This window comes from Loxodonta africana, chromosome 19, assembly GCF_030014295.1.
Source record: "Loxodonta africana isolate mLoxAfr1 chromosome 19, mLoxAfr1.hap2, whole genome shotgun sequence".
NCBI lineage: Eukaryota > Metazoa > Chordata > Mammalia > Proboscidea > Elephantidae > Loxodonta > Loxodonta africana.
This window is the reverse complement of record NC_087360.1, coordinates 65,597,320-65,618,723: the sequence shown is the minus strand read 5'-3', so window position 1 is coordinate 65,618,723 and position 21,404 is coordinate 65,597,320.

Below are 21,404 nucleotides of genomic sequence, written 5' to 3'. Positions count from 1 at the left end.
AAACATGTCAGCTAAAGATAAAAAAGCCTAGCTTCAAACACCAGCTCTATCAGCTATGGCTGCTAACCAAAGGTCGGCTGTTCGAATCCACCAGGCACTCCTCGGAAACTCTGTGGGGTCCTTAGATCATTGATGTAAAGACAGGTCCAATTCCCCATTCCCTAGTAGGGCATTCAAGGGTCTTTGACAATTCTCTCCTCTATAGTTTTGCTATTCCAAAATGTTTAGCATTTCACTCAAGCTGTTTAATTTTCTTCTTTTACTACTTTGTTATTCTATTTATAATTATATGTTTATAATTATAATTATTTTCACATTATTAACTGCTGTCAAAATTCTTATTCTTCAAGGCCCAAAGGCTTATAAAAAAACTATGGTAATTTCTTTATTTCTAAGATCAGAATTTATTTCTATACCCTTCGTGTACATAACTATTTTATCAAGTTGTGTTGCCCTTAGCTCTAAACATGCTTGTCTCCCCATTATTTTGAGAGATCCCTGAGGTCAAGTATCAATGTCTTTTACCAATGTTTATTTCCTAGGTCTTTAAACCATGTCTTGTACTTAAAAGAAGCACCCTATAAACACTTGGCCAATGACTGAAAACATTAATGAATGTATAAATGAAGTGTCAAACATCATGTGTGAAACACTTGGCTACGCACTGGAGTTTATTAAAAAAAACAGCACTTATTATAGTCTCTGCTTTAAAAATCCTTAAAGTCTAATGATTTCTCTATGTATATTTTCCAACTCATCAAAGATTTATTGTTGTTTATTTTTGTAGTTGCTCATTTATCTCGACTCTTTGAAGAGGCTGAAATTTTACCTTTTTTCATATTTGATGATGTATTTAGGCTTTTCTTGAATTAAGATGCATAAAACTACTCACCCTAGAAAATGCGTAAGAGGTGAAAGTAGGATACCTCTGCAGAGTAGATTTAAGAACGAGAAAAGAGTAATGTTGCCATATAATCATCTCAATTGTATTTATCTTTCAGAGCCCTTTTCAGAGCCAAGAGTCCTTTGCCTTCTAGACCTCCACTGTCCTCTCCTTCTGATGAGCTCATAGAACACACTGCTGTACGATTCATTTGCTAATTAATCACACACTGCCTTATGTGATGTTCTATAGTGTCACCTACAACTATTAGTTATTCTTGCAGTATTTTACTTTAATACGCATACATCTAACCTCATTACATTTTAAATTTTTTAATCATAAAATATCTCTCAGAAATTAACAGTCTGTTTTATATACCATTTAAATAATAACTCAAATTTTGTTTTGCTTTGTTTTAATCTTTAGACTATGCAGTGAGATATTCATGCTTGTTGTGTTTTTTGTTGTTGTTGTTGCTTTGTGTTTGTTTTTTGTGTATGGTGGGGGGAGCACTTCCTTTGCTTACTTTGGTTAAATGATCTCTATATTATACGCTGTCCCTTACCTTTGTGATGATAATCTAGGTGCTTAATTCCAGTAAGCCTGACTGAGTGTATTTTGTTTGAATGGAAGTGTTTGGTAGAACTATCTTAAAGGGACTCATCTTGTCATTCAGGACTTGAATGACTGAGTATACATGGCTCTAGAACTGGTTCTAAGAAATGACAAGGAGAGGAAATAACAATTATTATTATTATTATTTGTGTTAACAGTAAAAATGAAAAAAAGAAGTCTGTTCTAACTCATGGCAACCCCATGTGTCACACAGTAGAACTGAGCTCTACGGGGTTTTCTTGGCTGCCATCTTTTTTTTTTCCTCTTTTTTAATAATTCATTTTGTTGTTGTTGTTGAGGGTATGCACAGCAAAACATACACCAATTCAACAGTTTCTGCATGTACGATTCAGTGACACTGATTACATTCTTAGAGTTGTGCAACCATTCTGTCACTTCTTTTCTGAGTTGTTCCTCCCCCATTAACATAAACTCACTGACCCTTAAGTTTCCTACCTAATCTTCACAGTTGCTGTTGTCAGTTTGATCTCACATAGATAGATCTTAAAAGAGCACAATGTTCAAGGCAGACATTCTTTACTCGTTAAACTAAACTACTGTTTGGTTTTAAGAAGAGTTCAGGGAATACTTTTGGTTTAAGGCTTAAAGTTTATCTCAGGGCAATAGTTTTGGGGGTTCATCCAGCCCCCATGGCTCCAGAAAATCTGTATTCCATGAGTCATGGATTGAATTATGTCCTCCAAAAAATGTGTGTATCAATTTGGCTGGGCCATGGTTCCCAGTATTGTGTGGTTGTCCCCCATTTTGTGATTGTAATTTTATGTTAAAGAGGGTTAAGGTGGGACTGTAACACACCCAAGTCACATCCCTGATCTAATGTAAGCGGAATTTCCCTGGGGTATGGCCTGCACCACCTTTTCTCTCTCAAGTGATAAAAAGGAAAGGGAAACGAACACAGAGGGGGGACCTCATACTGCCAGGAATGCAGTGCCAGGAGCAGAGTGTGTCCTCTGGATCCAGGGTCCCTGCAAGAAGCTCCTACCTCTGGGGGAACACTGACGAGAAGGCTGCCAGAAAGAGAAAGCCTTCTCCCGGGGCAGATGTCTTGAATTTGGACTTTTAGTCTACTTTACTGCAAAGAAATAAATTTCTCTTTGTTAAAGCTGTCCATTTGTGGTCTTTCTGTTACAGCAGCACTAGATGACTAAGATACTATGAGAATCTGAAATTCTGTTCTACAGTTTGCCCCTTTTGATCAGAATTCTTCTATAGAATCTTTGATGAAAATGTTCAGTAATGGTGGCCAGGCACCATCCAGTTCTTTCGATCTCGTGGCAAAAGAGACAGTTGTTCATGGAGGCAATTAGTCACACATTCCATTTCCTCCTCCTATTGCTGACTCTCCTTCTTCCTCTGTGCTCCAGGCAAATAGAGACCAATTGTTGTGCCTTGGCCGGCCACTTGCAAGCTTTGAAGGCCCCAGGCACTACACAATGAACTAAAGGGTAGAACAGAAGCACTAAGCATGTTATTAGGCCATTTAACTGGATGTCCCATGAAACCATGACCCTAAACCTCCAAGCCAAGGAACCAAATTCCTTGAGCTGTTTGGTTATACATAAGCAGCCTCAGTAGTTTTCTTTTTTGTCGTTGTTGTAAATGTATCTATCACATAAACCAAAAACAACCAAACCCAGTGCCGTCAAGTCGATTCTGACTTATAGCAACCACATAGCTTTTGCCAATTCAACTTTTTAGAGGTGTACAACTTACTGACAGAAATGACATCAATTGACTGTGATACCTACCCTTAATCGATGCTTTTTTTTTTCTTTTTTGCTGTAATCTTTATGAAAACAGACCACCAGGCCTTTCTTCTTCAGCGTGACTGAGTGGGTTTGAACCATCAACCTTTTACTTAGTAGCCAAGCACAAACCATTTGCACCATCCAGGGACCTTGTGTTAATAATAACGAAGTTTAAAATGCCAAGTCCAAGTTCAAATCACAATTTTTACTACTCTGTCCCTCAGTGTAATAGTTAGCTATTATTTTACCCCAATCTATTTGAGTTTACTAAGTATATTGTATCATATATACTATAAGGAAGGGGTTTGTTTACTTCATGGCTACCTACCTGCCTGAGATTCTTATATTCATATACGATTTCAATAAAGAAGAACTGAAAGAAATTGAGGGGCTGGATCCTAGAGGCTATTCAGTTAAAATAAATGATCATGAGAGTCATGGCTATCTGCTGGCAATAAGCCTGTCCACAGCTTGAGGTGTGAAAGCAAGTGAAAAAAAAAAAAAAACATAGTCTCTTGGCCCCTCACCATCAACACTGACTTAGATCATACTTGGAACACAAAAATCACTTGGCTGTCTTCCTTCACCTCTCATTTTGAATTTTTGGAAAAAAGGAAGGAAGTAGGTCATCAGAAGCAAAGAACAATATTAAAGCTGCCCATAAGGAAATCAGAGTCCCAGTGTTGTTCAGTATCCCTTTCTTTTCTCCCCACCACAGAAAAAAAAAAATTGCAAGTGACTCCAATCACACTTGGAATGCAAATTAAGGGAAACTGATTCCCAATGCCTTTTTGAATCTTCCACAGAAGAGTTCCATTCCGACACAAACACTGCCAGGATGCCTTCCTGAGCATTCACGGAGGTACCGATGGTTCAGTGGGGCAATTTTCACCTTCCCTGATGGACAACCAAAAACCCTGTTGCCACCAAGTTGATTCCTACTCATGGCGACCCTGTAGGCCCAGGTTCAATTCCTGACTAATGCCCCTCATGCACAACTACCATCCTTCTGTCAATGGAGGCTTGCACGTTGCTATGACTCCCGTGGTTTCGGTGCAGTTCCCAGACTAAGACAGAAGAGGAAGAAAGGCCTGGTGATCTACTTCCGCAAATCAGCCGATGAAACCCTTATGGACCACAACAGACCGAGCCACAACGATCATGTGGATGGCACAGGACCTAGCAGCGTTTAATTCCATTGAGCGCAGGGTCACCATGAGTCAGGGGCCAAAACCACAGAAGCTAACAAAAATAACAAGAAGGGTCCACTGAAGAAACCACCCATCCAACAGGCACCACCCCACCTAGGACATGATGAGTAGAGTTTTATATTTTGAAATGTCAATATGCAACCCATTCAGCTAATCCAAAAAACAAACTTACTGCTTTCAAGTGGATTCCAACTCATGGCGACGCTGTAGGACAGAGCAAAACGGCTAGAAACCTTTACGGTAAAGAGGCTGCAAACCTTTACGCAAGCAGACTGCCACATCTTTCTCCCTTGGCGAGGCTGGTGGATTCAAACCGCCAACCTTTCAGTTAGCAGCCAAGCGCTTTAACCACTGCACCACCAGGGCTTCCCCCTCCCCCGTCCCACTTCCCTAGGTCTCTGAAATTCCTAAACCAGGAAGCCGGCCTGCAGAATGGAATTCCATCATGGAATGTTCAAAGCTCATTACCTTTAAGGAGATCCACACTTCCTCCCCGACCCACAGATGGAAAAAGAAGACAGCTACTGACAGGGTTTCCAAGGGACGAAACTCCTTGTTACTGATGTGAAGCCTGATAGCCTTAGACAGCATTTTTCTTCATTTCATCTGCAAATCCTCTCACTGTGTTTCTGTGTGTTAACAAAGTTATTTTTCTCATAAGAGAATGGAGCCCTGGTGGTGCAGTGGTTAAGAGCTTGGCTGCTGCGTCCGGTTCAAAGTGTCCATCCCATATGCTGAAGCCTTGTGTTTGCTAGGAGCGAGGTACAATACAGGCAAACTGCCTTGAAGCCAAACAACCTGCATTCATTGTCCCCTGCTCTTTGTTACCGATAGGTGGAGCTGCTGCAAAGCAGATCAATGTGTAGTGTCTACAGGACCCTGAAGACAGCTGCTGCAAAACATACGCGCTCTAACACACCCGCATCCACCTGACAAACACCAGCAGGACCAGCCTTAATTCTACTACAAAAAAGCCATATTTATTCACTAAGCAATTGATTCATCCACACATTAAAAACAGGTAGTTGCATACGACTCAAACTCTGACCTATTTGTAAACAAAGCTAGGCTTATCCTTAGCCATTTTAGGATTCTTCAATAGCTTAACTTCAGTTGACTTCACTAATTTTTAAAATACTGATTAAATTAAAATTCCATCAGGAAGTCCTATTGTTGGAGCATTGTTATCTACTTTAATATATGAGGAAAAAAAGGTTTCCTTATATTCTATCTTCCTCTCCTTACCTGGCACTGTCTTTTTTGCCTTTGATGCAGTACTATCTAATGATACCATGGACACAAGCAAAAGGTCTGAGTTCAGTAATCTGTCCACCAGAAAGAAAAAAAAAATCAAAACTGGATCAAATTTTGTGTGTGTGTGTGTGTGTGTGTGTGTGTGTGTGTCTGCAGCTGTTCATCTACATTTTATTCATTATATGTCTTTCCACATCTTGACAGGGGAAATGTCATTCACTGAAATTATGTGCGAAAAGTGAGGTGAAACCAAAAGCAATAAGTTGAAAGTTGCCTCTACCTATCTAAAACATTTTGTTGATCAACTAAAGAGAAGTTGTGAGGAAGTGAATGCTAAAATGAGGCCAACAGTCCTACACTCTCTATGCTTGTCCATCTTTCTGCCCCATTTGTGTGAATCATTAGCCAGTAAGTGATACTGGAGCTCAGCTTCCTGGTATAATATCCCACAGGCAAAGTGATATGGACCTATCCAAACTACTCCTAACTCATAAGACATTTCTTAACTTTTCAATTCGTAGAAAAATGGCTCTAAACCTTCCCCAAAAGACCCTGAATATATATGGCAAGACATCAATTTCCAGTGACACCCCAGTATCACCAGCAAAACTTTTCCCAAGAAGCTACTAGACTGAACTATCTCCAGAAGCCATCCATACGCTCCTTACATGATTGTGAGAACAGGCAAATGTTGGTTTCATAGCTTGGAAGACAATTGCCATTAGGATGCAGAGCAGATATCATTATCATTCATCTCCATTAAAATTCTTGGAACTCTATTTTCTCAACTCTAGTTGCATATCGGGTTTAGTTGCATATCAGAATCACCAATAGAGCCCATATTTTCTTGCCAGGCTCAGCCTTCCTACAGAGGACCATTTCCTCACAAACAGCTTCAACATATTCAACTCAGTTTTCAGCACATCAGAAACTGGGTATCATCACAGGTTTCTAGATTCTTAAGGTATTCTGTTGGCCAATGTTCCGTGATTAATTAATCGATTAATTTAAAAATGTCTATTTGCAATACTATATCAGACAATGTTCCACTGCTATCCATCAAGTTTTCAGTGACCAAAAAAAAAAAAAAAATTATGACTAGATCACCAGGTCCTTCCTCCTAAGTGTGTCTCAGTCTGGAAGCTCCACTGAAACCTGTTCACCATGGGTGATCCTGCTGGCATCTGAAATACCGGTGGCATCGCTTCCAGCATCACTGCAGCACTCAGGCCCACCACACAACAACAAACTGACAGACAAGTACTGGCGCCTAACAAAAACCACAGTTTCAACAAGTCTATCTCTTCTTATGTTAGGAAACTACTGAATTTCTACATAAGAGAAATCTGATAGAATCAAGGAAAACGCTCTGATCCCACGATGTCCATCCCAACGGAAAATTATTCAACCACAAATCCGGTATTTTGAAAATCAATTCCTAAACCACCTACAGCCAAGCACTGAGCTCAGTCCTGTTTCCATACTATATATTTCTTTAAATGGTATCTTCTAAAGTAATTTTTTTTTTATCTTCCATTTCTAAAGATAAGAATACCTGCAACCCAAATGAATTATTTTTTTTTGATGGTACAAACATTTAAGTCATCTTTTAGTCCATGCAAGGTTTACCTTAGATGGCCAACCAGAACTCCCTTTATTTCTGGTCTCTCTTTTTTGTCTTTTCCTCTGCTCCTTGACTCTTCAAATTCAATTTAAAAGAAAACAAAACAAACAACAAGAACAGCAATAAATAAATAAATAACCAGATGCTTGAGCCCCATTCCCAGAGATCGCTGTTCACTTGATTTGCAAGAAGGAGATTTTAGAACCAGAGATCCAATAGAAGATGATAGTTTATTGAATTTTCTTTGAAAAACACATTTGCAAACCATCATTTCAGAGTATCCATGACACATTCATTGGTCTCATGAATTTTTATTAAGTTTTAGTCAGTGGAGCAAATGAAAATTTAGGTACTGGTTATCAAAGCTATAATTCTTCGAAGCGCTTCATCTCAATCACAGGACAATGTTCTTAACACTACTCATCACTCCCTAAAATTATCTTATTTATTTATACGTGCATTTACTGTCTCTCTCCCCAGCTGATGTAATCTTTATCAAAAGTACTAAAATCATGCATGATACACGGTAGGAACACAGTAAGTACTTGCAATGAATAAACAAACAATATTCTGCACACTTAGGTTCCTAGAGGTGGAAATCATGTAAAAAGCTAATCCACCTTCATTAATTGTTGATAGGAATGCAAAATGGTACAGCCACTTTTAAAACCGTTTGCCAGTTTCTTATCATGTTAAACAGACAATTATAGCACGACCCAGAAATCCCACTACCAGGTATTTATCTAGTAGCTGGCTTCTAATGAAGAGAATGGAGCCCTGGTGGTGCAGTGGTTAAGAGCTTGGCTGCTAACCAAAACGGCAGTAGTTCCAATCCACTAGGCGCTCCTTGGAGACCCCTTGGGGAAGCTCTACTCTTTCTTATAAGGTTATGGTCAGAATCAACTCGACGGCAACGGAAATAAAGAATATGAACAGGAAAAAACAATAACTTAAGAATACAGAGACCAGTAGATACTACTTTAATAAAGTGTTTGAGGTTCACATCACCAGTAAAAGCCATGTTGATATGCTGTACCTTCTGATATGATGTGATAAGAGCAATTCATCCCTCTGTAATCTTCCCCCAAAGCCGTAACTTCCATCTAATGAGAAGCCATTAAAATAACCCAATCTGACTCATAGCAACCCTATATGACAAAGTAGAACTGCCCCATAGGGTTTCCAAGGAGTGACTGGTGGATTCAAACTGCCGATCTTTCAGTTAGGAGCCAAGCTCTTAACCACTGCACCACCAGAGCTCCAAAATCTGGATAGTAGGTGACAAAGTAGGCCTGGAAATGGGGTGTTTATTTTGTATCCTTAAAGTGATCAAATACAGATAACTTTTAATAATTTTACTTTTGTTTTTATAATTAATTATGGGCTAGTCCAGAGAGCACTGAAGATGAGCTCATGCCTACAAGAGCATCCTACTGGGAAGGATGGCAAGGGCAGGACACACCATTTCCTAGGATATGGATTTAATTAAACTGAAAATACGTAATGCTAAAGTGAAAACCCTAGACTCGAAGTGTGATCTGATCCAGGAGGAAAAAAAGCCTTTGAATCCATGCAGAAAATAATTAAGAATGGGACTTTATGCCAATAAGACATGCCAGCCAGAGAGTCCCAGGGGCCAAGGGAAAGTCCAAGTAATTGTAACCAAGAGCTTTTGCACCTATCCTCTCAGCTCCTGCCTGGTCCCACAGCCCTGCCCCCAAGGGGCTGCATGCTGCTTACAGAGTAGCATGAAGGCCCACTCAGAGCTCGACACTGCTGTGAAGATTCAAATAAAGGCTTGTTTACAAAGCTGTTTTCATTCTGAGGACGCCTCATATTCTGGAGGGAAACACACTGTGCCTCAGCCTGGATTTTTCCATCCTTCCTCGCTTTGCTCTGCAGATGAACTTGCCTGCATGAGTTCTCTTAGTTCTCCCCATGCGACCAAATCCTTTCTCCCTGGCACACACAACCCTGAAGCTCACTGGAACTGAGTCCCTAAGAAAACGAAGACACAGGCCTCTTTCTCATGCATGGTGCCAAGTAGGAGCAAACACTGTCTGCTCCTACTCATAAATTCTCTTTCATTTCAACAAGAAAGTCTGCGCTGTGTCTGTCTCTCTCTCTCGTACGCACACTCAGACACATCCACATGCTGAATTTTCTTACTTTCAGCTCATGATCAGTAGGAGGATTCGCTCCGTAGGAAAGCTGTAGAGTGGGCCTCCTGCTTCTAGCAGACAATGAGAACTCTAGCCAAACTTTTCCAGGAAGAAGCACCAAGGATGATGAGCATAAAGCCTGATTTTCATCACCAAGGGAGACAGTGAGTGAGCACTGGCCGGTGTGAGTCGGTATCCACACTTCATCAGCTAAACTTGTTACAGGGTGTCCTGACGTGATAGCTTGACATGAGATAAACAGACACATCGGACGAGAAATCACTGAGGAAAATAGCTGCACCCAGCAGACAGGGGTAGGCTGACATTTCTATATCCCCCAACCTCCTTTTCTAAGAAATCGCTCTCTGGCATCAGAAATTCTCATAGCTAAACTCTGATAAGGATTTCATTTCCTCCGAAGGAAAATAACTAATAGTCAAACACACTTGTTTAAGAGGCAAATACCGTGGTTCCTTTCACACCTCAGATGAAAAGCTCAAAAATCAATTCACAAAGACAGTCTTGGTTTTCTTGTGAATGAAGTACTCTGCAGACGGCAACCTCCTTTCTTTGTCTGCAATTTCCGCTGTCACCGGAAGTAGCAACTCCGCCCTTGGTCTCCATAGCTCCCTCTGTTAAGGTGAGGACATATGATATCCAAATCTTTTGGATAAAACAATCTTTCCTTTTGTTCGGCATGCCCCTGCCACTTTCTTCTCCTTGATGCTTCAGCAAATACAAGCAGGGCTCTGTGTTCAAGCAGACTGTCATCTAGCTGTCTCTAGATATTATGTCTACATTACGTCTAAGCTGAGCAATTTCAAATACTCCTTAATGAAATCTTTTTCTTTGCTTCAAAAAAAAGGAGTAACAAGCTTTGAAATGTGATAATGCTGTTATCTCAGCTCATTACAATTACCCTTCACATTATCAGTAATTACCCTCTTCGCATTGAGCCAATCTGCTGCAAAAGACCTCTTTAAAGTGTTCAGAAGCAAAAATGTCACCTTGACGACTAAGGTGCACCTGACCCAAGCCATGGTGTTTTCAATCACCTCACATGTATGCAAAAGCTGGACAATGAATAAGGAAGACCGAAGAAGAACTGACGCCTTTGAACTATGGTGTTGGTGAAGAATATTGAATATACCATGGACTGGCAGAAGAACAAGCAAATATGTCTTGGAAGAAGTAAAGGCAGAATGCTCCACAGAAGCAAGAAGGGCAAGATTTCATCTCACTTACTGTAGACATGTTGTCAGGAGGGATCAGTCCTTGGAGATGGACATCATGCTTGGGAGACGGTCAGTGAAAAAGAGGAAGACCCTCAAGGAGATGGGCTAACACAGTGGCTGCAATAATGGGTTCAAACATAACAATGATTGTGAGGATTGGGGCAGGACTGGACAGCATTTTGTTCTGTTTTACACAGGGTTACTATGAGTCAGAGGGACTCGCCAGCACCTAACAACAAGAAACAACCCTCTTTTAACCTGTAGTTCTATCTTGGGCTATCGCTAAAGGATTTACAAAAGCCAGAGGAATGGAAGTTCTTGATCTCCAGGAGGCAATTTGTTCTTACGGGTTTATTTCAGTGGGCACTGTTTCATCTTTGTCCACTTTTCTTCCTTCACTTCAGCAGCTTTCTCTTCGTTAGCACGCTTGTTTTTAAAGAACTGTCTTAACACAGAAAGTGATTTCCTGAATCAGTAAGACCTTACCTCTTAATAGGAAGAGAATGCATTGCGGAATTAAAATTTTATCAGCATGAAACAAAATTTTGTATATAGAGGAGAAAACTTAGGAATCCTAAACAGTAAAATCTATACACAAATCAATCTATAACATTTAACTGAATTCTCATTTTTTAATTGTATTTTTCATATATATTACATATCACAGTACTATTACAAAATACCAGCTATATATCACACTAGTATTACAAATAAATTATATCAAACTAGGAAATAGTTACATATAGTATAACCGGTTTTAAGGTATCATGTAAATATGTATACTCCATCAACATCAGAGGTTAGCAAGCTACACCCAAGAGCTAAAGCCTGCCCCTCCTACTGATTTTAAAAATAAAGTTTTATTGAAACACAGCCACGTTCATTTGTTTACATGTTGTCCATAGCTATTTTCGTGCACATTGGCAGAGTTCAGTATTTGTACCCTCAAAGCCTAAAATATTTACTATCTGGCCCTTTACAGAAAAAGCTTGCCGATCCCTGCTCTATGTAAGACACATAATTACAAATCAGTTTTTGTGGGATTGAGTTTCATTAAGGTACTTTCCTAAATCTGCTGCAGCAACAAATCCTCAATTTCATTCTGTAAATTGATAAACAGGTAAATGTCCATCTACTTGAATACAGCCAAATGTTCATATTAATCCTCCAGGAAGATTAAAACTGCTCCTTACAAGCTGTGAAACTTTGATCTTTCTAAGTTTCCATTTTCTCACTGGTAAAATGGTGACGATAATAGTCTACAGAGCGTAATATTGCTGCATAAGATCAAATGAGATGAGTGCTTAGCTCAGATTACAGCACAGAGTAAAAAATGTCAGTTACTAATATTTTTTTATATTCATACTATATTACATACAGTTTATATAGTCTGTATATATTTTGCATGGTGCTTAGGAGCTACAGCTGCTAACCAAAAGTTCAAATCTACCAGGTACTCCTTGGAAACTCTCTAGGGCAGTTCTACCCTGTCTTATAGGGTCGCTATGAGTTGATGGCAACAGATTTAATATAATACAATAATATTACATTATTGTTGTTGCTTTTGTTGAGAATCCTTTCCCACACAGAGAAGACTTCAAAACATCATCAGAATGTTAGCTCTCCATCTAGACAACCAGTATACAAAGCAAGTGATGTTGCTAGGTCTTAGTCACCTAGAGCTGCTATGATAGCAACACCACGAGTGGATGGCTTTATCAAAGAGAAATGTATTCTCTCAAAGTCCAGTAGGCTAGAAGTCCAAATTCAGGGTGCCAGCTCCAGGGGAGGCTTTCTCTCTCTGTCGGCTCTGGAGGAAGGTCCTTGTCATCAATCTTCCCTTGGACTAAAAGCTTCTCAGGTATAGGGATCCCAGGTCCAAATGACATACTCTGCTCCCAGTGCTGCTTTCTTGCTGGTATGAGGTCCCCCTATCTCTCTGCTCTCTTCTCTCCCTTATATCTCAAAAAGATTGGCTTAAGACACTGTCTAATCTCGTATATCTCATCAACATAACTGCCACTAATCCATCTCATTAAAATCATAGTGATAAGATTTACAACACAGGAAAATCACATCAGATGACAAAACAGTGGACAATCACACAATAGTGGGAACCATGGCATAGCCAAACTGATCACATATTTTGGGGGAACACAATTTAATCCATATGCTGCCTTATCAACAGAAAATCTGAACTCCAAATCCGTTTCCGGGATTAATCTAGATTATTTCTCATTCAACTCGTGTCAAAACAAAACTGTGAAGGACTGGAATCTGCCAAGAGTAGTATAAGGCACAAGCTAAACAACCATCTTACAGGCTTTCTTGGATATACTTTGCATCAAGTTTGCTGGTAAAGAGAATAGAGAATCTAGGATATATTACCTCTCCTAGAAATTAAACAGGTGCCAGGGAACACCTTTAGGGCACCACCAATACTAGCCCAGCCCTACAGAAAGTCTCTTTAGTTTGAGGATTTTGTGCACCCAGTGTCTGTTTTTTGAACCTCTTTCTCGCATCAACTCAATCTAGGTTTCTAGTTACTGATCACTGATGGTAATTTCTAGGGTGTAGCTCTGGTTTCTTTCTTATTCAGTTTTTGTCATCTTCTATATAGTTCATCATCTCCGCGTTCAACACTTTTTTGACCTCTCCACATGGACTGAGTAGCATTAATTCTCTTCACTTCTCCAGAAATTCAGCCCACCCACTAGCCCCACCAATCTTCATCCTTTTGCCACTATCACACCAGATATAGTAAAATACTTTTGAGGAATTAAAATTTAGTGTTAAATCTTTATTTTTTATTTAGGGTCAGTCACTGTAAAAAATGTCCTCATGATCTAAGTGTTTGCATTTTTTAGTAAAATTGTTTTTGAAGATACTGTCCATTTTCACTCAGGAACTCTAATAAGGGGAGCTGTGTTAGGTTGTTTTGCATATAATTTAGTGCCAGAAACTGTCTTTTAAATAATTGATATGCATGTTTTGTTTTGTTTTCAGGCTATAAACACAATATAATCTTTCCTACTTATTTATTTTTTCCTGCTTCAGTACCTGGAAGTTCAAAAACTAAATATAACATTTGAGTGCTATTACTGCCTGGCTCAAGTTCCTTTGACAATGTTCACTCCCCTTTTCTAAGAATTCACAAATCTCTCTTGGAGACCAATGAAAAATACTAAAATAATCAAAACCAAAAAAAATTTTTTTTTAATATTTCTCATTGTGAGTTTCCTGATATTGTTTTTGTGATTTACTGATGAATTAAACATAGTTTTGACATACCTAAACTCTCAATGAATAATAAATATTTTTGTATGTTTGTGAATACACATATATACATGTCAGCAAAAAGAGAACCCCTTTGGGACTATTTATGGAGAGAAAATTAAGAGCTTTGAAATCAACATATTGCTATAGACTCATTGATGTGGCATGTTGGTGTTTTAGTTTAATAAACACATAATGGAGAAATAATACTCCACCTGCAAAGACTGATTGATTGTTTAAGGTAGGGGCAAGATTTTGGGAAACACAAAACAATGTAATAAATAATACCTGTTAAATCACAATCTGGCTTAAAATGACAATTCATTATTCTGCCTTATGGATGGGCCCTTTTGGGCAGGGTCCCTCGTGTAGTTGCAGTCAGGTGGCTAGGGGTGGAGTCATTTGGCCGCTTTTCCACTTACCTGTGTAGTGGTGGGCTGGGATGGTCGGAGCAGCTGGGAGCTGGTTGAGCGTCTCTCTGGCTTGTGCCCTCCCGTAACTAGACTGTTCCAGGTCTGCTTGGCGGTGGCCGTAGAGACGCGAAACGGGTGAAAGCAAAAGCTGCAGCTTTATCTGGTTGGGGACTTGCATCGCCAAGATGGCTCCCTGAGCAAGGGCGTAGACATTATTTATTAGGGAAGGGTCCTGGCAAGAAGGAGCAAGGTCACTGATTGGTCTGGCTCAGAAAAGACGTTCAGGGGCGGTTCCATCTACGCCAGCTCAGTCCAAAAAGGAAATGGGGTGTCTCTCAAACCGGATCTTAGGCTTGGACCCCTGGCTCATGAAATTCTTCCCCTAATCTTCGGCCGCTAACTTTAGTTCCGCCCAGCGGGAGAAAAGTTCCCGGGTCACCCAGAGGCTGGGGGTGGATGGTTCTGCGCATGTCAGGCAAGCAGAATGTGGTCTTCGCTGGTTCTGTGGTGTGCAGACCCCAGCCTCTTGTTTTTCTTTTCTTGGGCAGGAAGTTGGCTGATTGCCTAAAAAAAAATCTGGAGAAACCAGTTAGGAGGGGAGGTGACTCATTCTACTCTATTTACAAATTGGGGGTAAATGGTGTCGGGGAAACCCTGGTGGCGTAGTGGTTACGTGCTAAGAGGTCGGCAGTTCAGATCCGCCAGGCGCTGCTTGGAAACTCTATGGGGCAGCTCTACTCTGTCCTACAGGGTCGCTATGAGTTGGAATCTACTCGAAGGCAGTGGGTTTTGGAGTAGTGTCTGGAGGCTGGGGTTTCATTCCTGAGCCGCCTTCCCCTTCTTATTCCTCTCCAAGTGGCCTTGCCACATGGCTTCCTTTCAACGTGGCTTTCTCAGGGTAGCTGAGCTTCTCACATAGTAGATGGCTTCCCCCAGAGCAAGTTTACCAAGACTTTAAAATCCTTTTTAAGAGATAAATCCAAAACAAACAAACAAACCCGTTGCCGTCGAGTGGATTCTGACTTATAGCGACGCTATAGGACAGAGTAGAACTGCCCTATAGGATTTCCAAAGAGTGCCTAGTGGATTCCAACCACCAACTTTTTTGTTTAGCAACCATGGCTGTTAACCTCTACACCGTCAGGGTTTCCATTTTAAGAGATAAAACATAATAGTAATAGTTTAATGAGCACCAACTCCATGGCAGATAGTATGAATACATTTTATTTCATTCTCATCATAACCCTGAAAAATAGGTATTATTATTCTTATTTTAAAGACAAACAGAGGCTCAGAATTGTTACCTATTTGCAGCAAACCACCTACCTGTAAAGTGGACAATTCAAATTCAAATCCAGGTTGTTCCTTCACCAAAACCCACATCCTTTCTTCAACACTGAGCCGCCACCCCCAAAACTATGAAAAGTAAAATGGCAATAAAAACCAAAACCCACTGCCGTTGAGTGGATTCCCACTCATAGCGACACTACAGGACAGAGTAGAACTGCCCCATAGAGTTTCCAAGCAGCGCCTGGCAGATTCAAACTGCCGACCTCTTAGCACGTAACCACTAAGCCACCAGGGTTTCCAAAAAAAAAAAAAAAAATGGCAATATGAGAGATAAATAAAAGTGCAGTACACAATGCCAGGGATGTCATGAATCCAGTCTAATTAATAGCCACATTTAAGTACCGCCAACAAGCACTGTTTGAGTAGAGCAGAGGAATAACATCCTGGGAACTAGCATTTCTGAGAAGAGAATAAGTGGTCTAAGTGCTGCAAAGTTTTGTTCAGAAACTAGAGACAATTCAACAAGGTATACCCTTTTTGTTATTATTTAATCAGCAATGTTCATTCACTCCAAAATTCTGTTGAGTTTTTTCACCCTTACATATGTGTTAAAATCCCAGATCTCTAAAAGACAAGTTGGGTACACTTTTCTTAAAGTGGCTTGGATAATAACCTCTTGGTCAGCTAGCTATTTTTGCTGATATCCTTTTTACTGTATTGGATTTTATGACTAATATTATTTAAGCCTAAAAGAGGGTCCAATCAGTTGATTAAAGCAGGAAGAAAGAGCCATTTCATTAAAAGAGGCAGCTGTACTTTTCCTTCTGGAGAGAATGGTGATCACAATGCTAAATGGGCAATTTTCACTGTTGGTTGCCAAGAGAGAAGGGCCCTGTGCAACCCTGAAATGTACATCCAACTATGCCCTACGTGTGCTCGACCTGTTACTACCAAGGTTAGAGCCTTGGGTTTCTGTTGACGCTTTTTTCCTATTGCACGCCTATCCCTGGTGACAAGTTCCAGTGAGAGACTGTTCCAGCAAGTACAGACTCCATGGAGAGGGAGAGAAATGATGCATGTTTTTATGGGACATGCAGCAGATTCATCTTCATGCTGGTTAAATTGCCCAAATCAAGCAAAGTGGGCCCATGACAAATTAGGCAGCAAAGCCATGTGATCAGTTGCAAACTGGGGTTTCATAGAACTCCAGATTTTTTCCAAAGCTAAAGCTGACATCATCTGCTAGAGATGAGGGGAATAAAGTTTCCCTGGGTAAAGCCTACATACAAGTGTTGTCCAGATGACTTGTTTTCTCACGATGCCTTCCATCCTTAGGCCTGAAAATTTTCCTAAGAGTTCTGTGGCTCCGAGTCCTTTGGCTTAGTAAAGACAGTAATTTAATGACACTATTAGGGAACCCTGGTGGCGTAGTGGTTAAGAGCTTGGCTGCTGACTAAAAAGTCAGCAGCTTGAGTCCACCAAGCCACTCCTTGGAAACCCTATGGGGACAGCTCTACTCTGTCCTGTAGGGTTGCTATGAGTCGGAATCAACTCTACGGCAACGGATTTGGTGTTTTGGGTATCAGGCACCTATATTCTAAGCTCCTGGAAGTAAGGATGTAGACAAGACTACCCGATCCTTCTCCATTTCTAAGTTACTGTTAACTACTTTGTATTTATTCATAAATAAATGTCTTCTGATACCCCCAATGCATACTTCATACTAGTAATAGCAAACCTTCTCACTTCACACCCAACCTATGCCTTGACCTTCCCTATGTTCTTTGCTCTTTCTTCGTTTGCCTTACCCTTACTTAGCTTCAACCTTTGAACGTCAGGGTTGGACTTATAGTTTGAACTCGGTAACATTTGTTGATCTGAACTGAAGTGTGGGGATGGAGACAGGAGCCTCCATGAGGCAAGCAAGGCAGCTGGATGTCCCTGGAGCGAGCAGTGTCTTCTGCATCCCTTAGGATAAGTTACCTATACTGAAATTTTGTTCAAATTACGTCCACATTGCCACACAGAAAAATAACCACATTTAATTTAACTTTGTAAAGTTCAAAACTGCTATTCAAAGCACAATTGGGAGGTCTTAATAAATTGTATAATCTGCCTCTTTTCCTTGGCAGCGGGTAGGAATTATGGGAAGAGCCAGGAGGAAAGAAATAGAAGCTGGTACAACAGAGGGGTTTCTCAGGACTGGTGTAGGAGTTTCTTGTTTATCACCAGAAAAGCCCTAACCCAGGAGAACAGACAGATGAAGTGATGCCAAACTCAAAGGGTGTATCATCCTGGCACAGGAGAAAATAGAGTAAGCCAGAAAGGTTAAGCATAAATGCAGAGAAATCCAAGTTAATGTCCTTGAAGAGCTGACCCTATTTAATACATGTGTGAATTTGCCAGGTAGCATTTAAACAGCCACAGGCTGAAAGAAGGGTGATGATGGCCACCTCACAGCATTTATATCCCAGAGTTGGCAGCATCCCCTTGCCTGTTCCATGGCAAATCAGAAATGAGGAAACGCAGGATGTTGGCTGGTTCTGTGAATGTTCCCAGCACTGATCATCAGATCACAGATTTATTTAAGCTGTCAGGAACCAAAGTGGCTAGCAGGGTCCCCCTGAGAATTCCTGATCAGTTTGGAATGCGAGAAGCAATGGGAGGGAGTAGATGGTCCTCCAAACCCAGAGACCTGCTATTTGCATCTCCGTGGGGGAAGAGGAAATGCTGCCATCATGAAAGGCCAGGAGGGCATGTCTTTCACTGTCACACTGTGACGCAGCCAGGAGCTTAGTCCCAGCCTTGCCGCTCCAATGCTATTAGAATTAGACTTCCTGCAAAATGCTGCTACTGCAAAAGATGGTGATAACTCTGAGTTTAAAGAGAAGGAGTCAAAGGACTGCATCATCTTCCTTAGACTCATCATCAGTGAATAGAATTCATGACCCTGGAGGAGGTGAGACTTTGGTTTCTTCAGGTCAGATGGTGTCCATGAGAGCCAGGCATGTGGGTTGCCCTGAGCTACTAAGAGATGCTTCTGAACAGAGAACAATGAATTGTGGTTCCCAACTGCATACTGAATGTTTCCTATTAGCCCCACTATCCTTTGCAGTAAATCAACTTACTCTCCATTACAATAGGTGGCAATAGTGCATTACTTGTCAGCAACATGCTGCAGTAATAAGGCTCTTTCAGACAGCCTCTCAAATCCAGATAGTGATGTCTGTGGAGAAATAGAATTGCTTTTAAAAAGAATATGAGCAATAGCTCCATAGTAAGGCCAAATCCAGTGTTTCAACAGAAGGTCACAGGATTTTCTTGCATCATGTCAAGAAATACATTGCAAAGGGCATGATGAGAATTCATTTGTTTAATTGAATGCTATTTAAGAAATTGGGGTCCTATTATTTTGGCAACAGAAATATAGCCTCTGAAATATCCCAAGTCTGAAGAAAGTGGACTCTGGAGTCAGCAACAATGCCTAGATTCAATGCCTGTCCCTATCACTTACTATCGGTGTGACCATGGATAGGTCACTTAGCCTTCCTATACCTCATATGTGTTATGAAATATAAATAGTACCTTCTATACAGGATTGTGGGTTAAATGAGATAACATCTGTGAAATGCTTGCATCACTGCCTATAGCACAAGTATCTGGTAAATGTTATTTATTATTATCTTATGCCCAATGTTTTAAGTTGCTGACATTGTAGGGCCAGACGCTCCAGCTAATTCAGGGGACCCTGGAGAATGCCTGCTCCTTATCTCTTACTCGTCCCTTCATGCCAGCATAGATTTGAATTCTCAGAAAACATTCCAGGGGGATTGAATTTTGAGCTTTCCAAAGGAAGAAATAAGGAGACCAAAGTCAACTTGTCCCCACTGGGTTGGCATGTGACAAAGATCTGAAGTGGCTCTGAGGTATCATGGAGAACAGCTGAAAATCACATTGTCAGCCTGAAAAGCATCAAAGCTATTTGCTGGCTTGAGCCACCCCGGAGAGAATTCCCATTCAGAGAAGTTAGTGTAGAATCCTGCTTGGCCCTGGCAAGACAGGGGCTAACTTACCATCCCATATGGCACCTAGTTTGTAGTAAGCACTTGATGAGAAAGCAATAATGACAGTAATAACCCCTGTTCACCCACAAAGAGTACCCAGTTAGGGACATCTGTCACCATTATCACCACTGAGACACATTCTGGTACTACTTTGTGCTGCTGAAAATCTGATGAACCTCTTCATTTTGTAGCTAATAAGGAGGGTATCTTGCATAAGCTCTGAATACTAAGGAAGGCCTCCAGTATTAACAAGCACCTCTGCTCCTGTTCTCTGTGGGTGTGTTGTGAGCACTGTGAAAGAACTGAGACGTCCACTTTAAGTTATTTTTCTTGTGCTTAATGCCACATCATTAGCCAGGGTCTTCCTTGTACCTAAGTATAATACAGATTCAGTGACACCCGTGTTTTTCCCTTTGGATGGGTAATTAATGTGTCTCCTCCCACCAAAAAGGACTCTGTAACCTCTGAAGGGAACTTCCAACTAGGATGACAGTGACTGGCCTGTCCTTATTCTCTGTATTCGTCAAGCCACTCTTCTTATATATGTCACTGGGGTCTTGAATAATTCAGCTTCTTAGTGACCGGGTGTATACAGTGTTCCTGGGGCAAGGGGTTATGAGAAATACAAATTTGCTTTCAGTTTTCTCATAGATTTAAAGCCCTACAACGTTGAGGGAAGTTTCTGGGAAGAAGGAAGCAGATTAATAACTGAAGGAGGCAGGTTTCCAAATCCTTCAGAATTTGACAAAGATCAGGCAAAAACTGAGGATTTTTTCCTACAGGATTTCTTAGCAGGTCTCAGTATTCTGGTTACCTAGGAGGAAATAAAATCTCCATGCCTGATTACTTCAAAGCAATGAGCAAGTTAAAGTCCAGTGAAATGTCGACAACCAAAGCAAACACAATACGCAATGTAAATAATTGCCAACACCCTACTTCTGGTGGCTTTGGCGTTTATGTCTTTTGGTAGTACTTGACTGCTGTCACTAGATCAACACTCACTGGCTTTTCTGCATATTCTCATTACTCTGCAAAAAAAAAAAAAAAAAGATTGGGCCAGTGGCAAAATATCTGCATGCAGTTCTAAATCAAGAAACCAGCTAGAAAATTTTCAAATTAGATCTTTCTGATTGTCATGCTTAAAAGTCTTAGCATGTATGATTCCATTCCTGTTAAAAAACTGCCTGAGGTATAGATATAAACATTATATTATATGTGTTGTAAAGGAGATTCCAGAGTCTAAGACAAGCGTTCCATAGACCTGAAAATACTTAGAGTAGGTAGTAATCGACTGGACGGCAGTGGTTTGGGTTTAGCAAAAGTTTTAACACCACACTCTTATTTGCTGTCTGCCTGTGTTCGCAGCCTCCACCCACCCCTCAAATTACATATCCTCTCTAAACCCTCATTTCTTTTCTCTAAAAAGAGAATAATAATATTCCTATATCTCATAGGACTATAATAACGATTAAGTGAGCAATCCAGAAATGACAATTAGCCCACTGCCTCAACAAAATACACCCTTAGTGAGAATTACCCATGATGCTGATTCACATTTCACTTTGAATTTTACCAAACATTTCCATATATCTGAGCATATGGGATTTT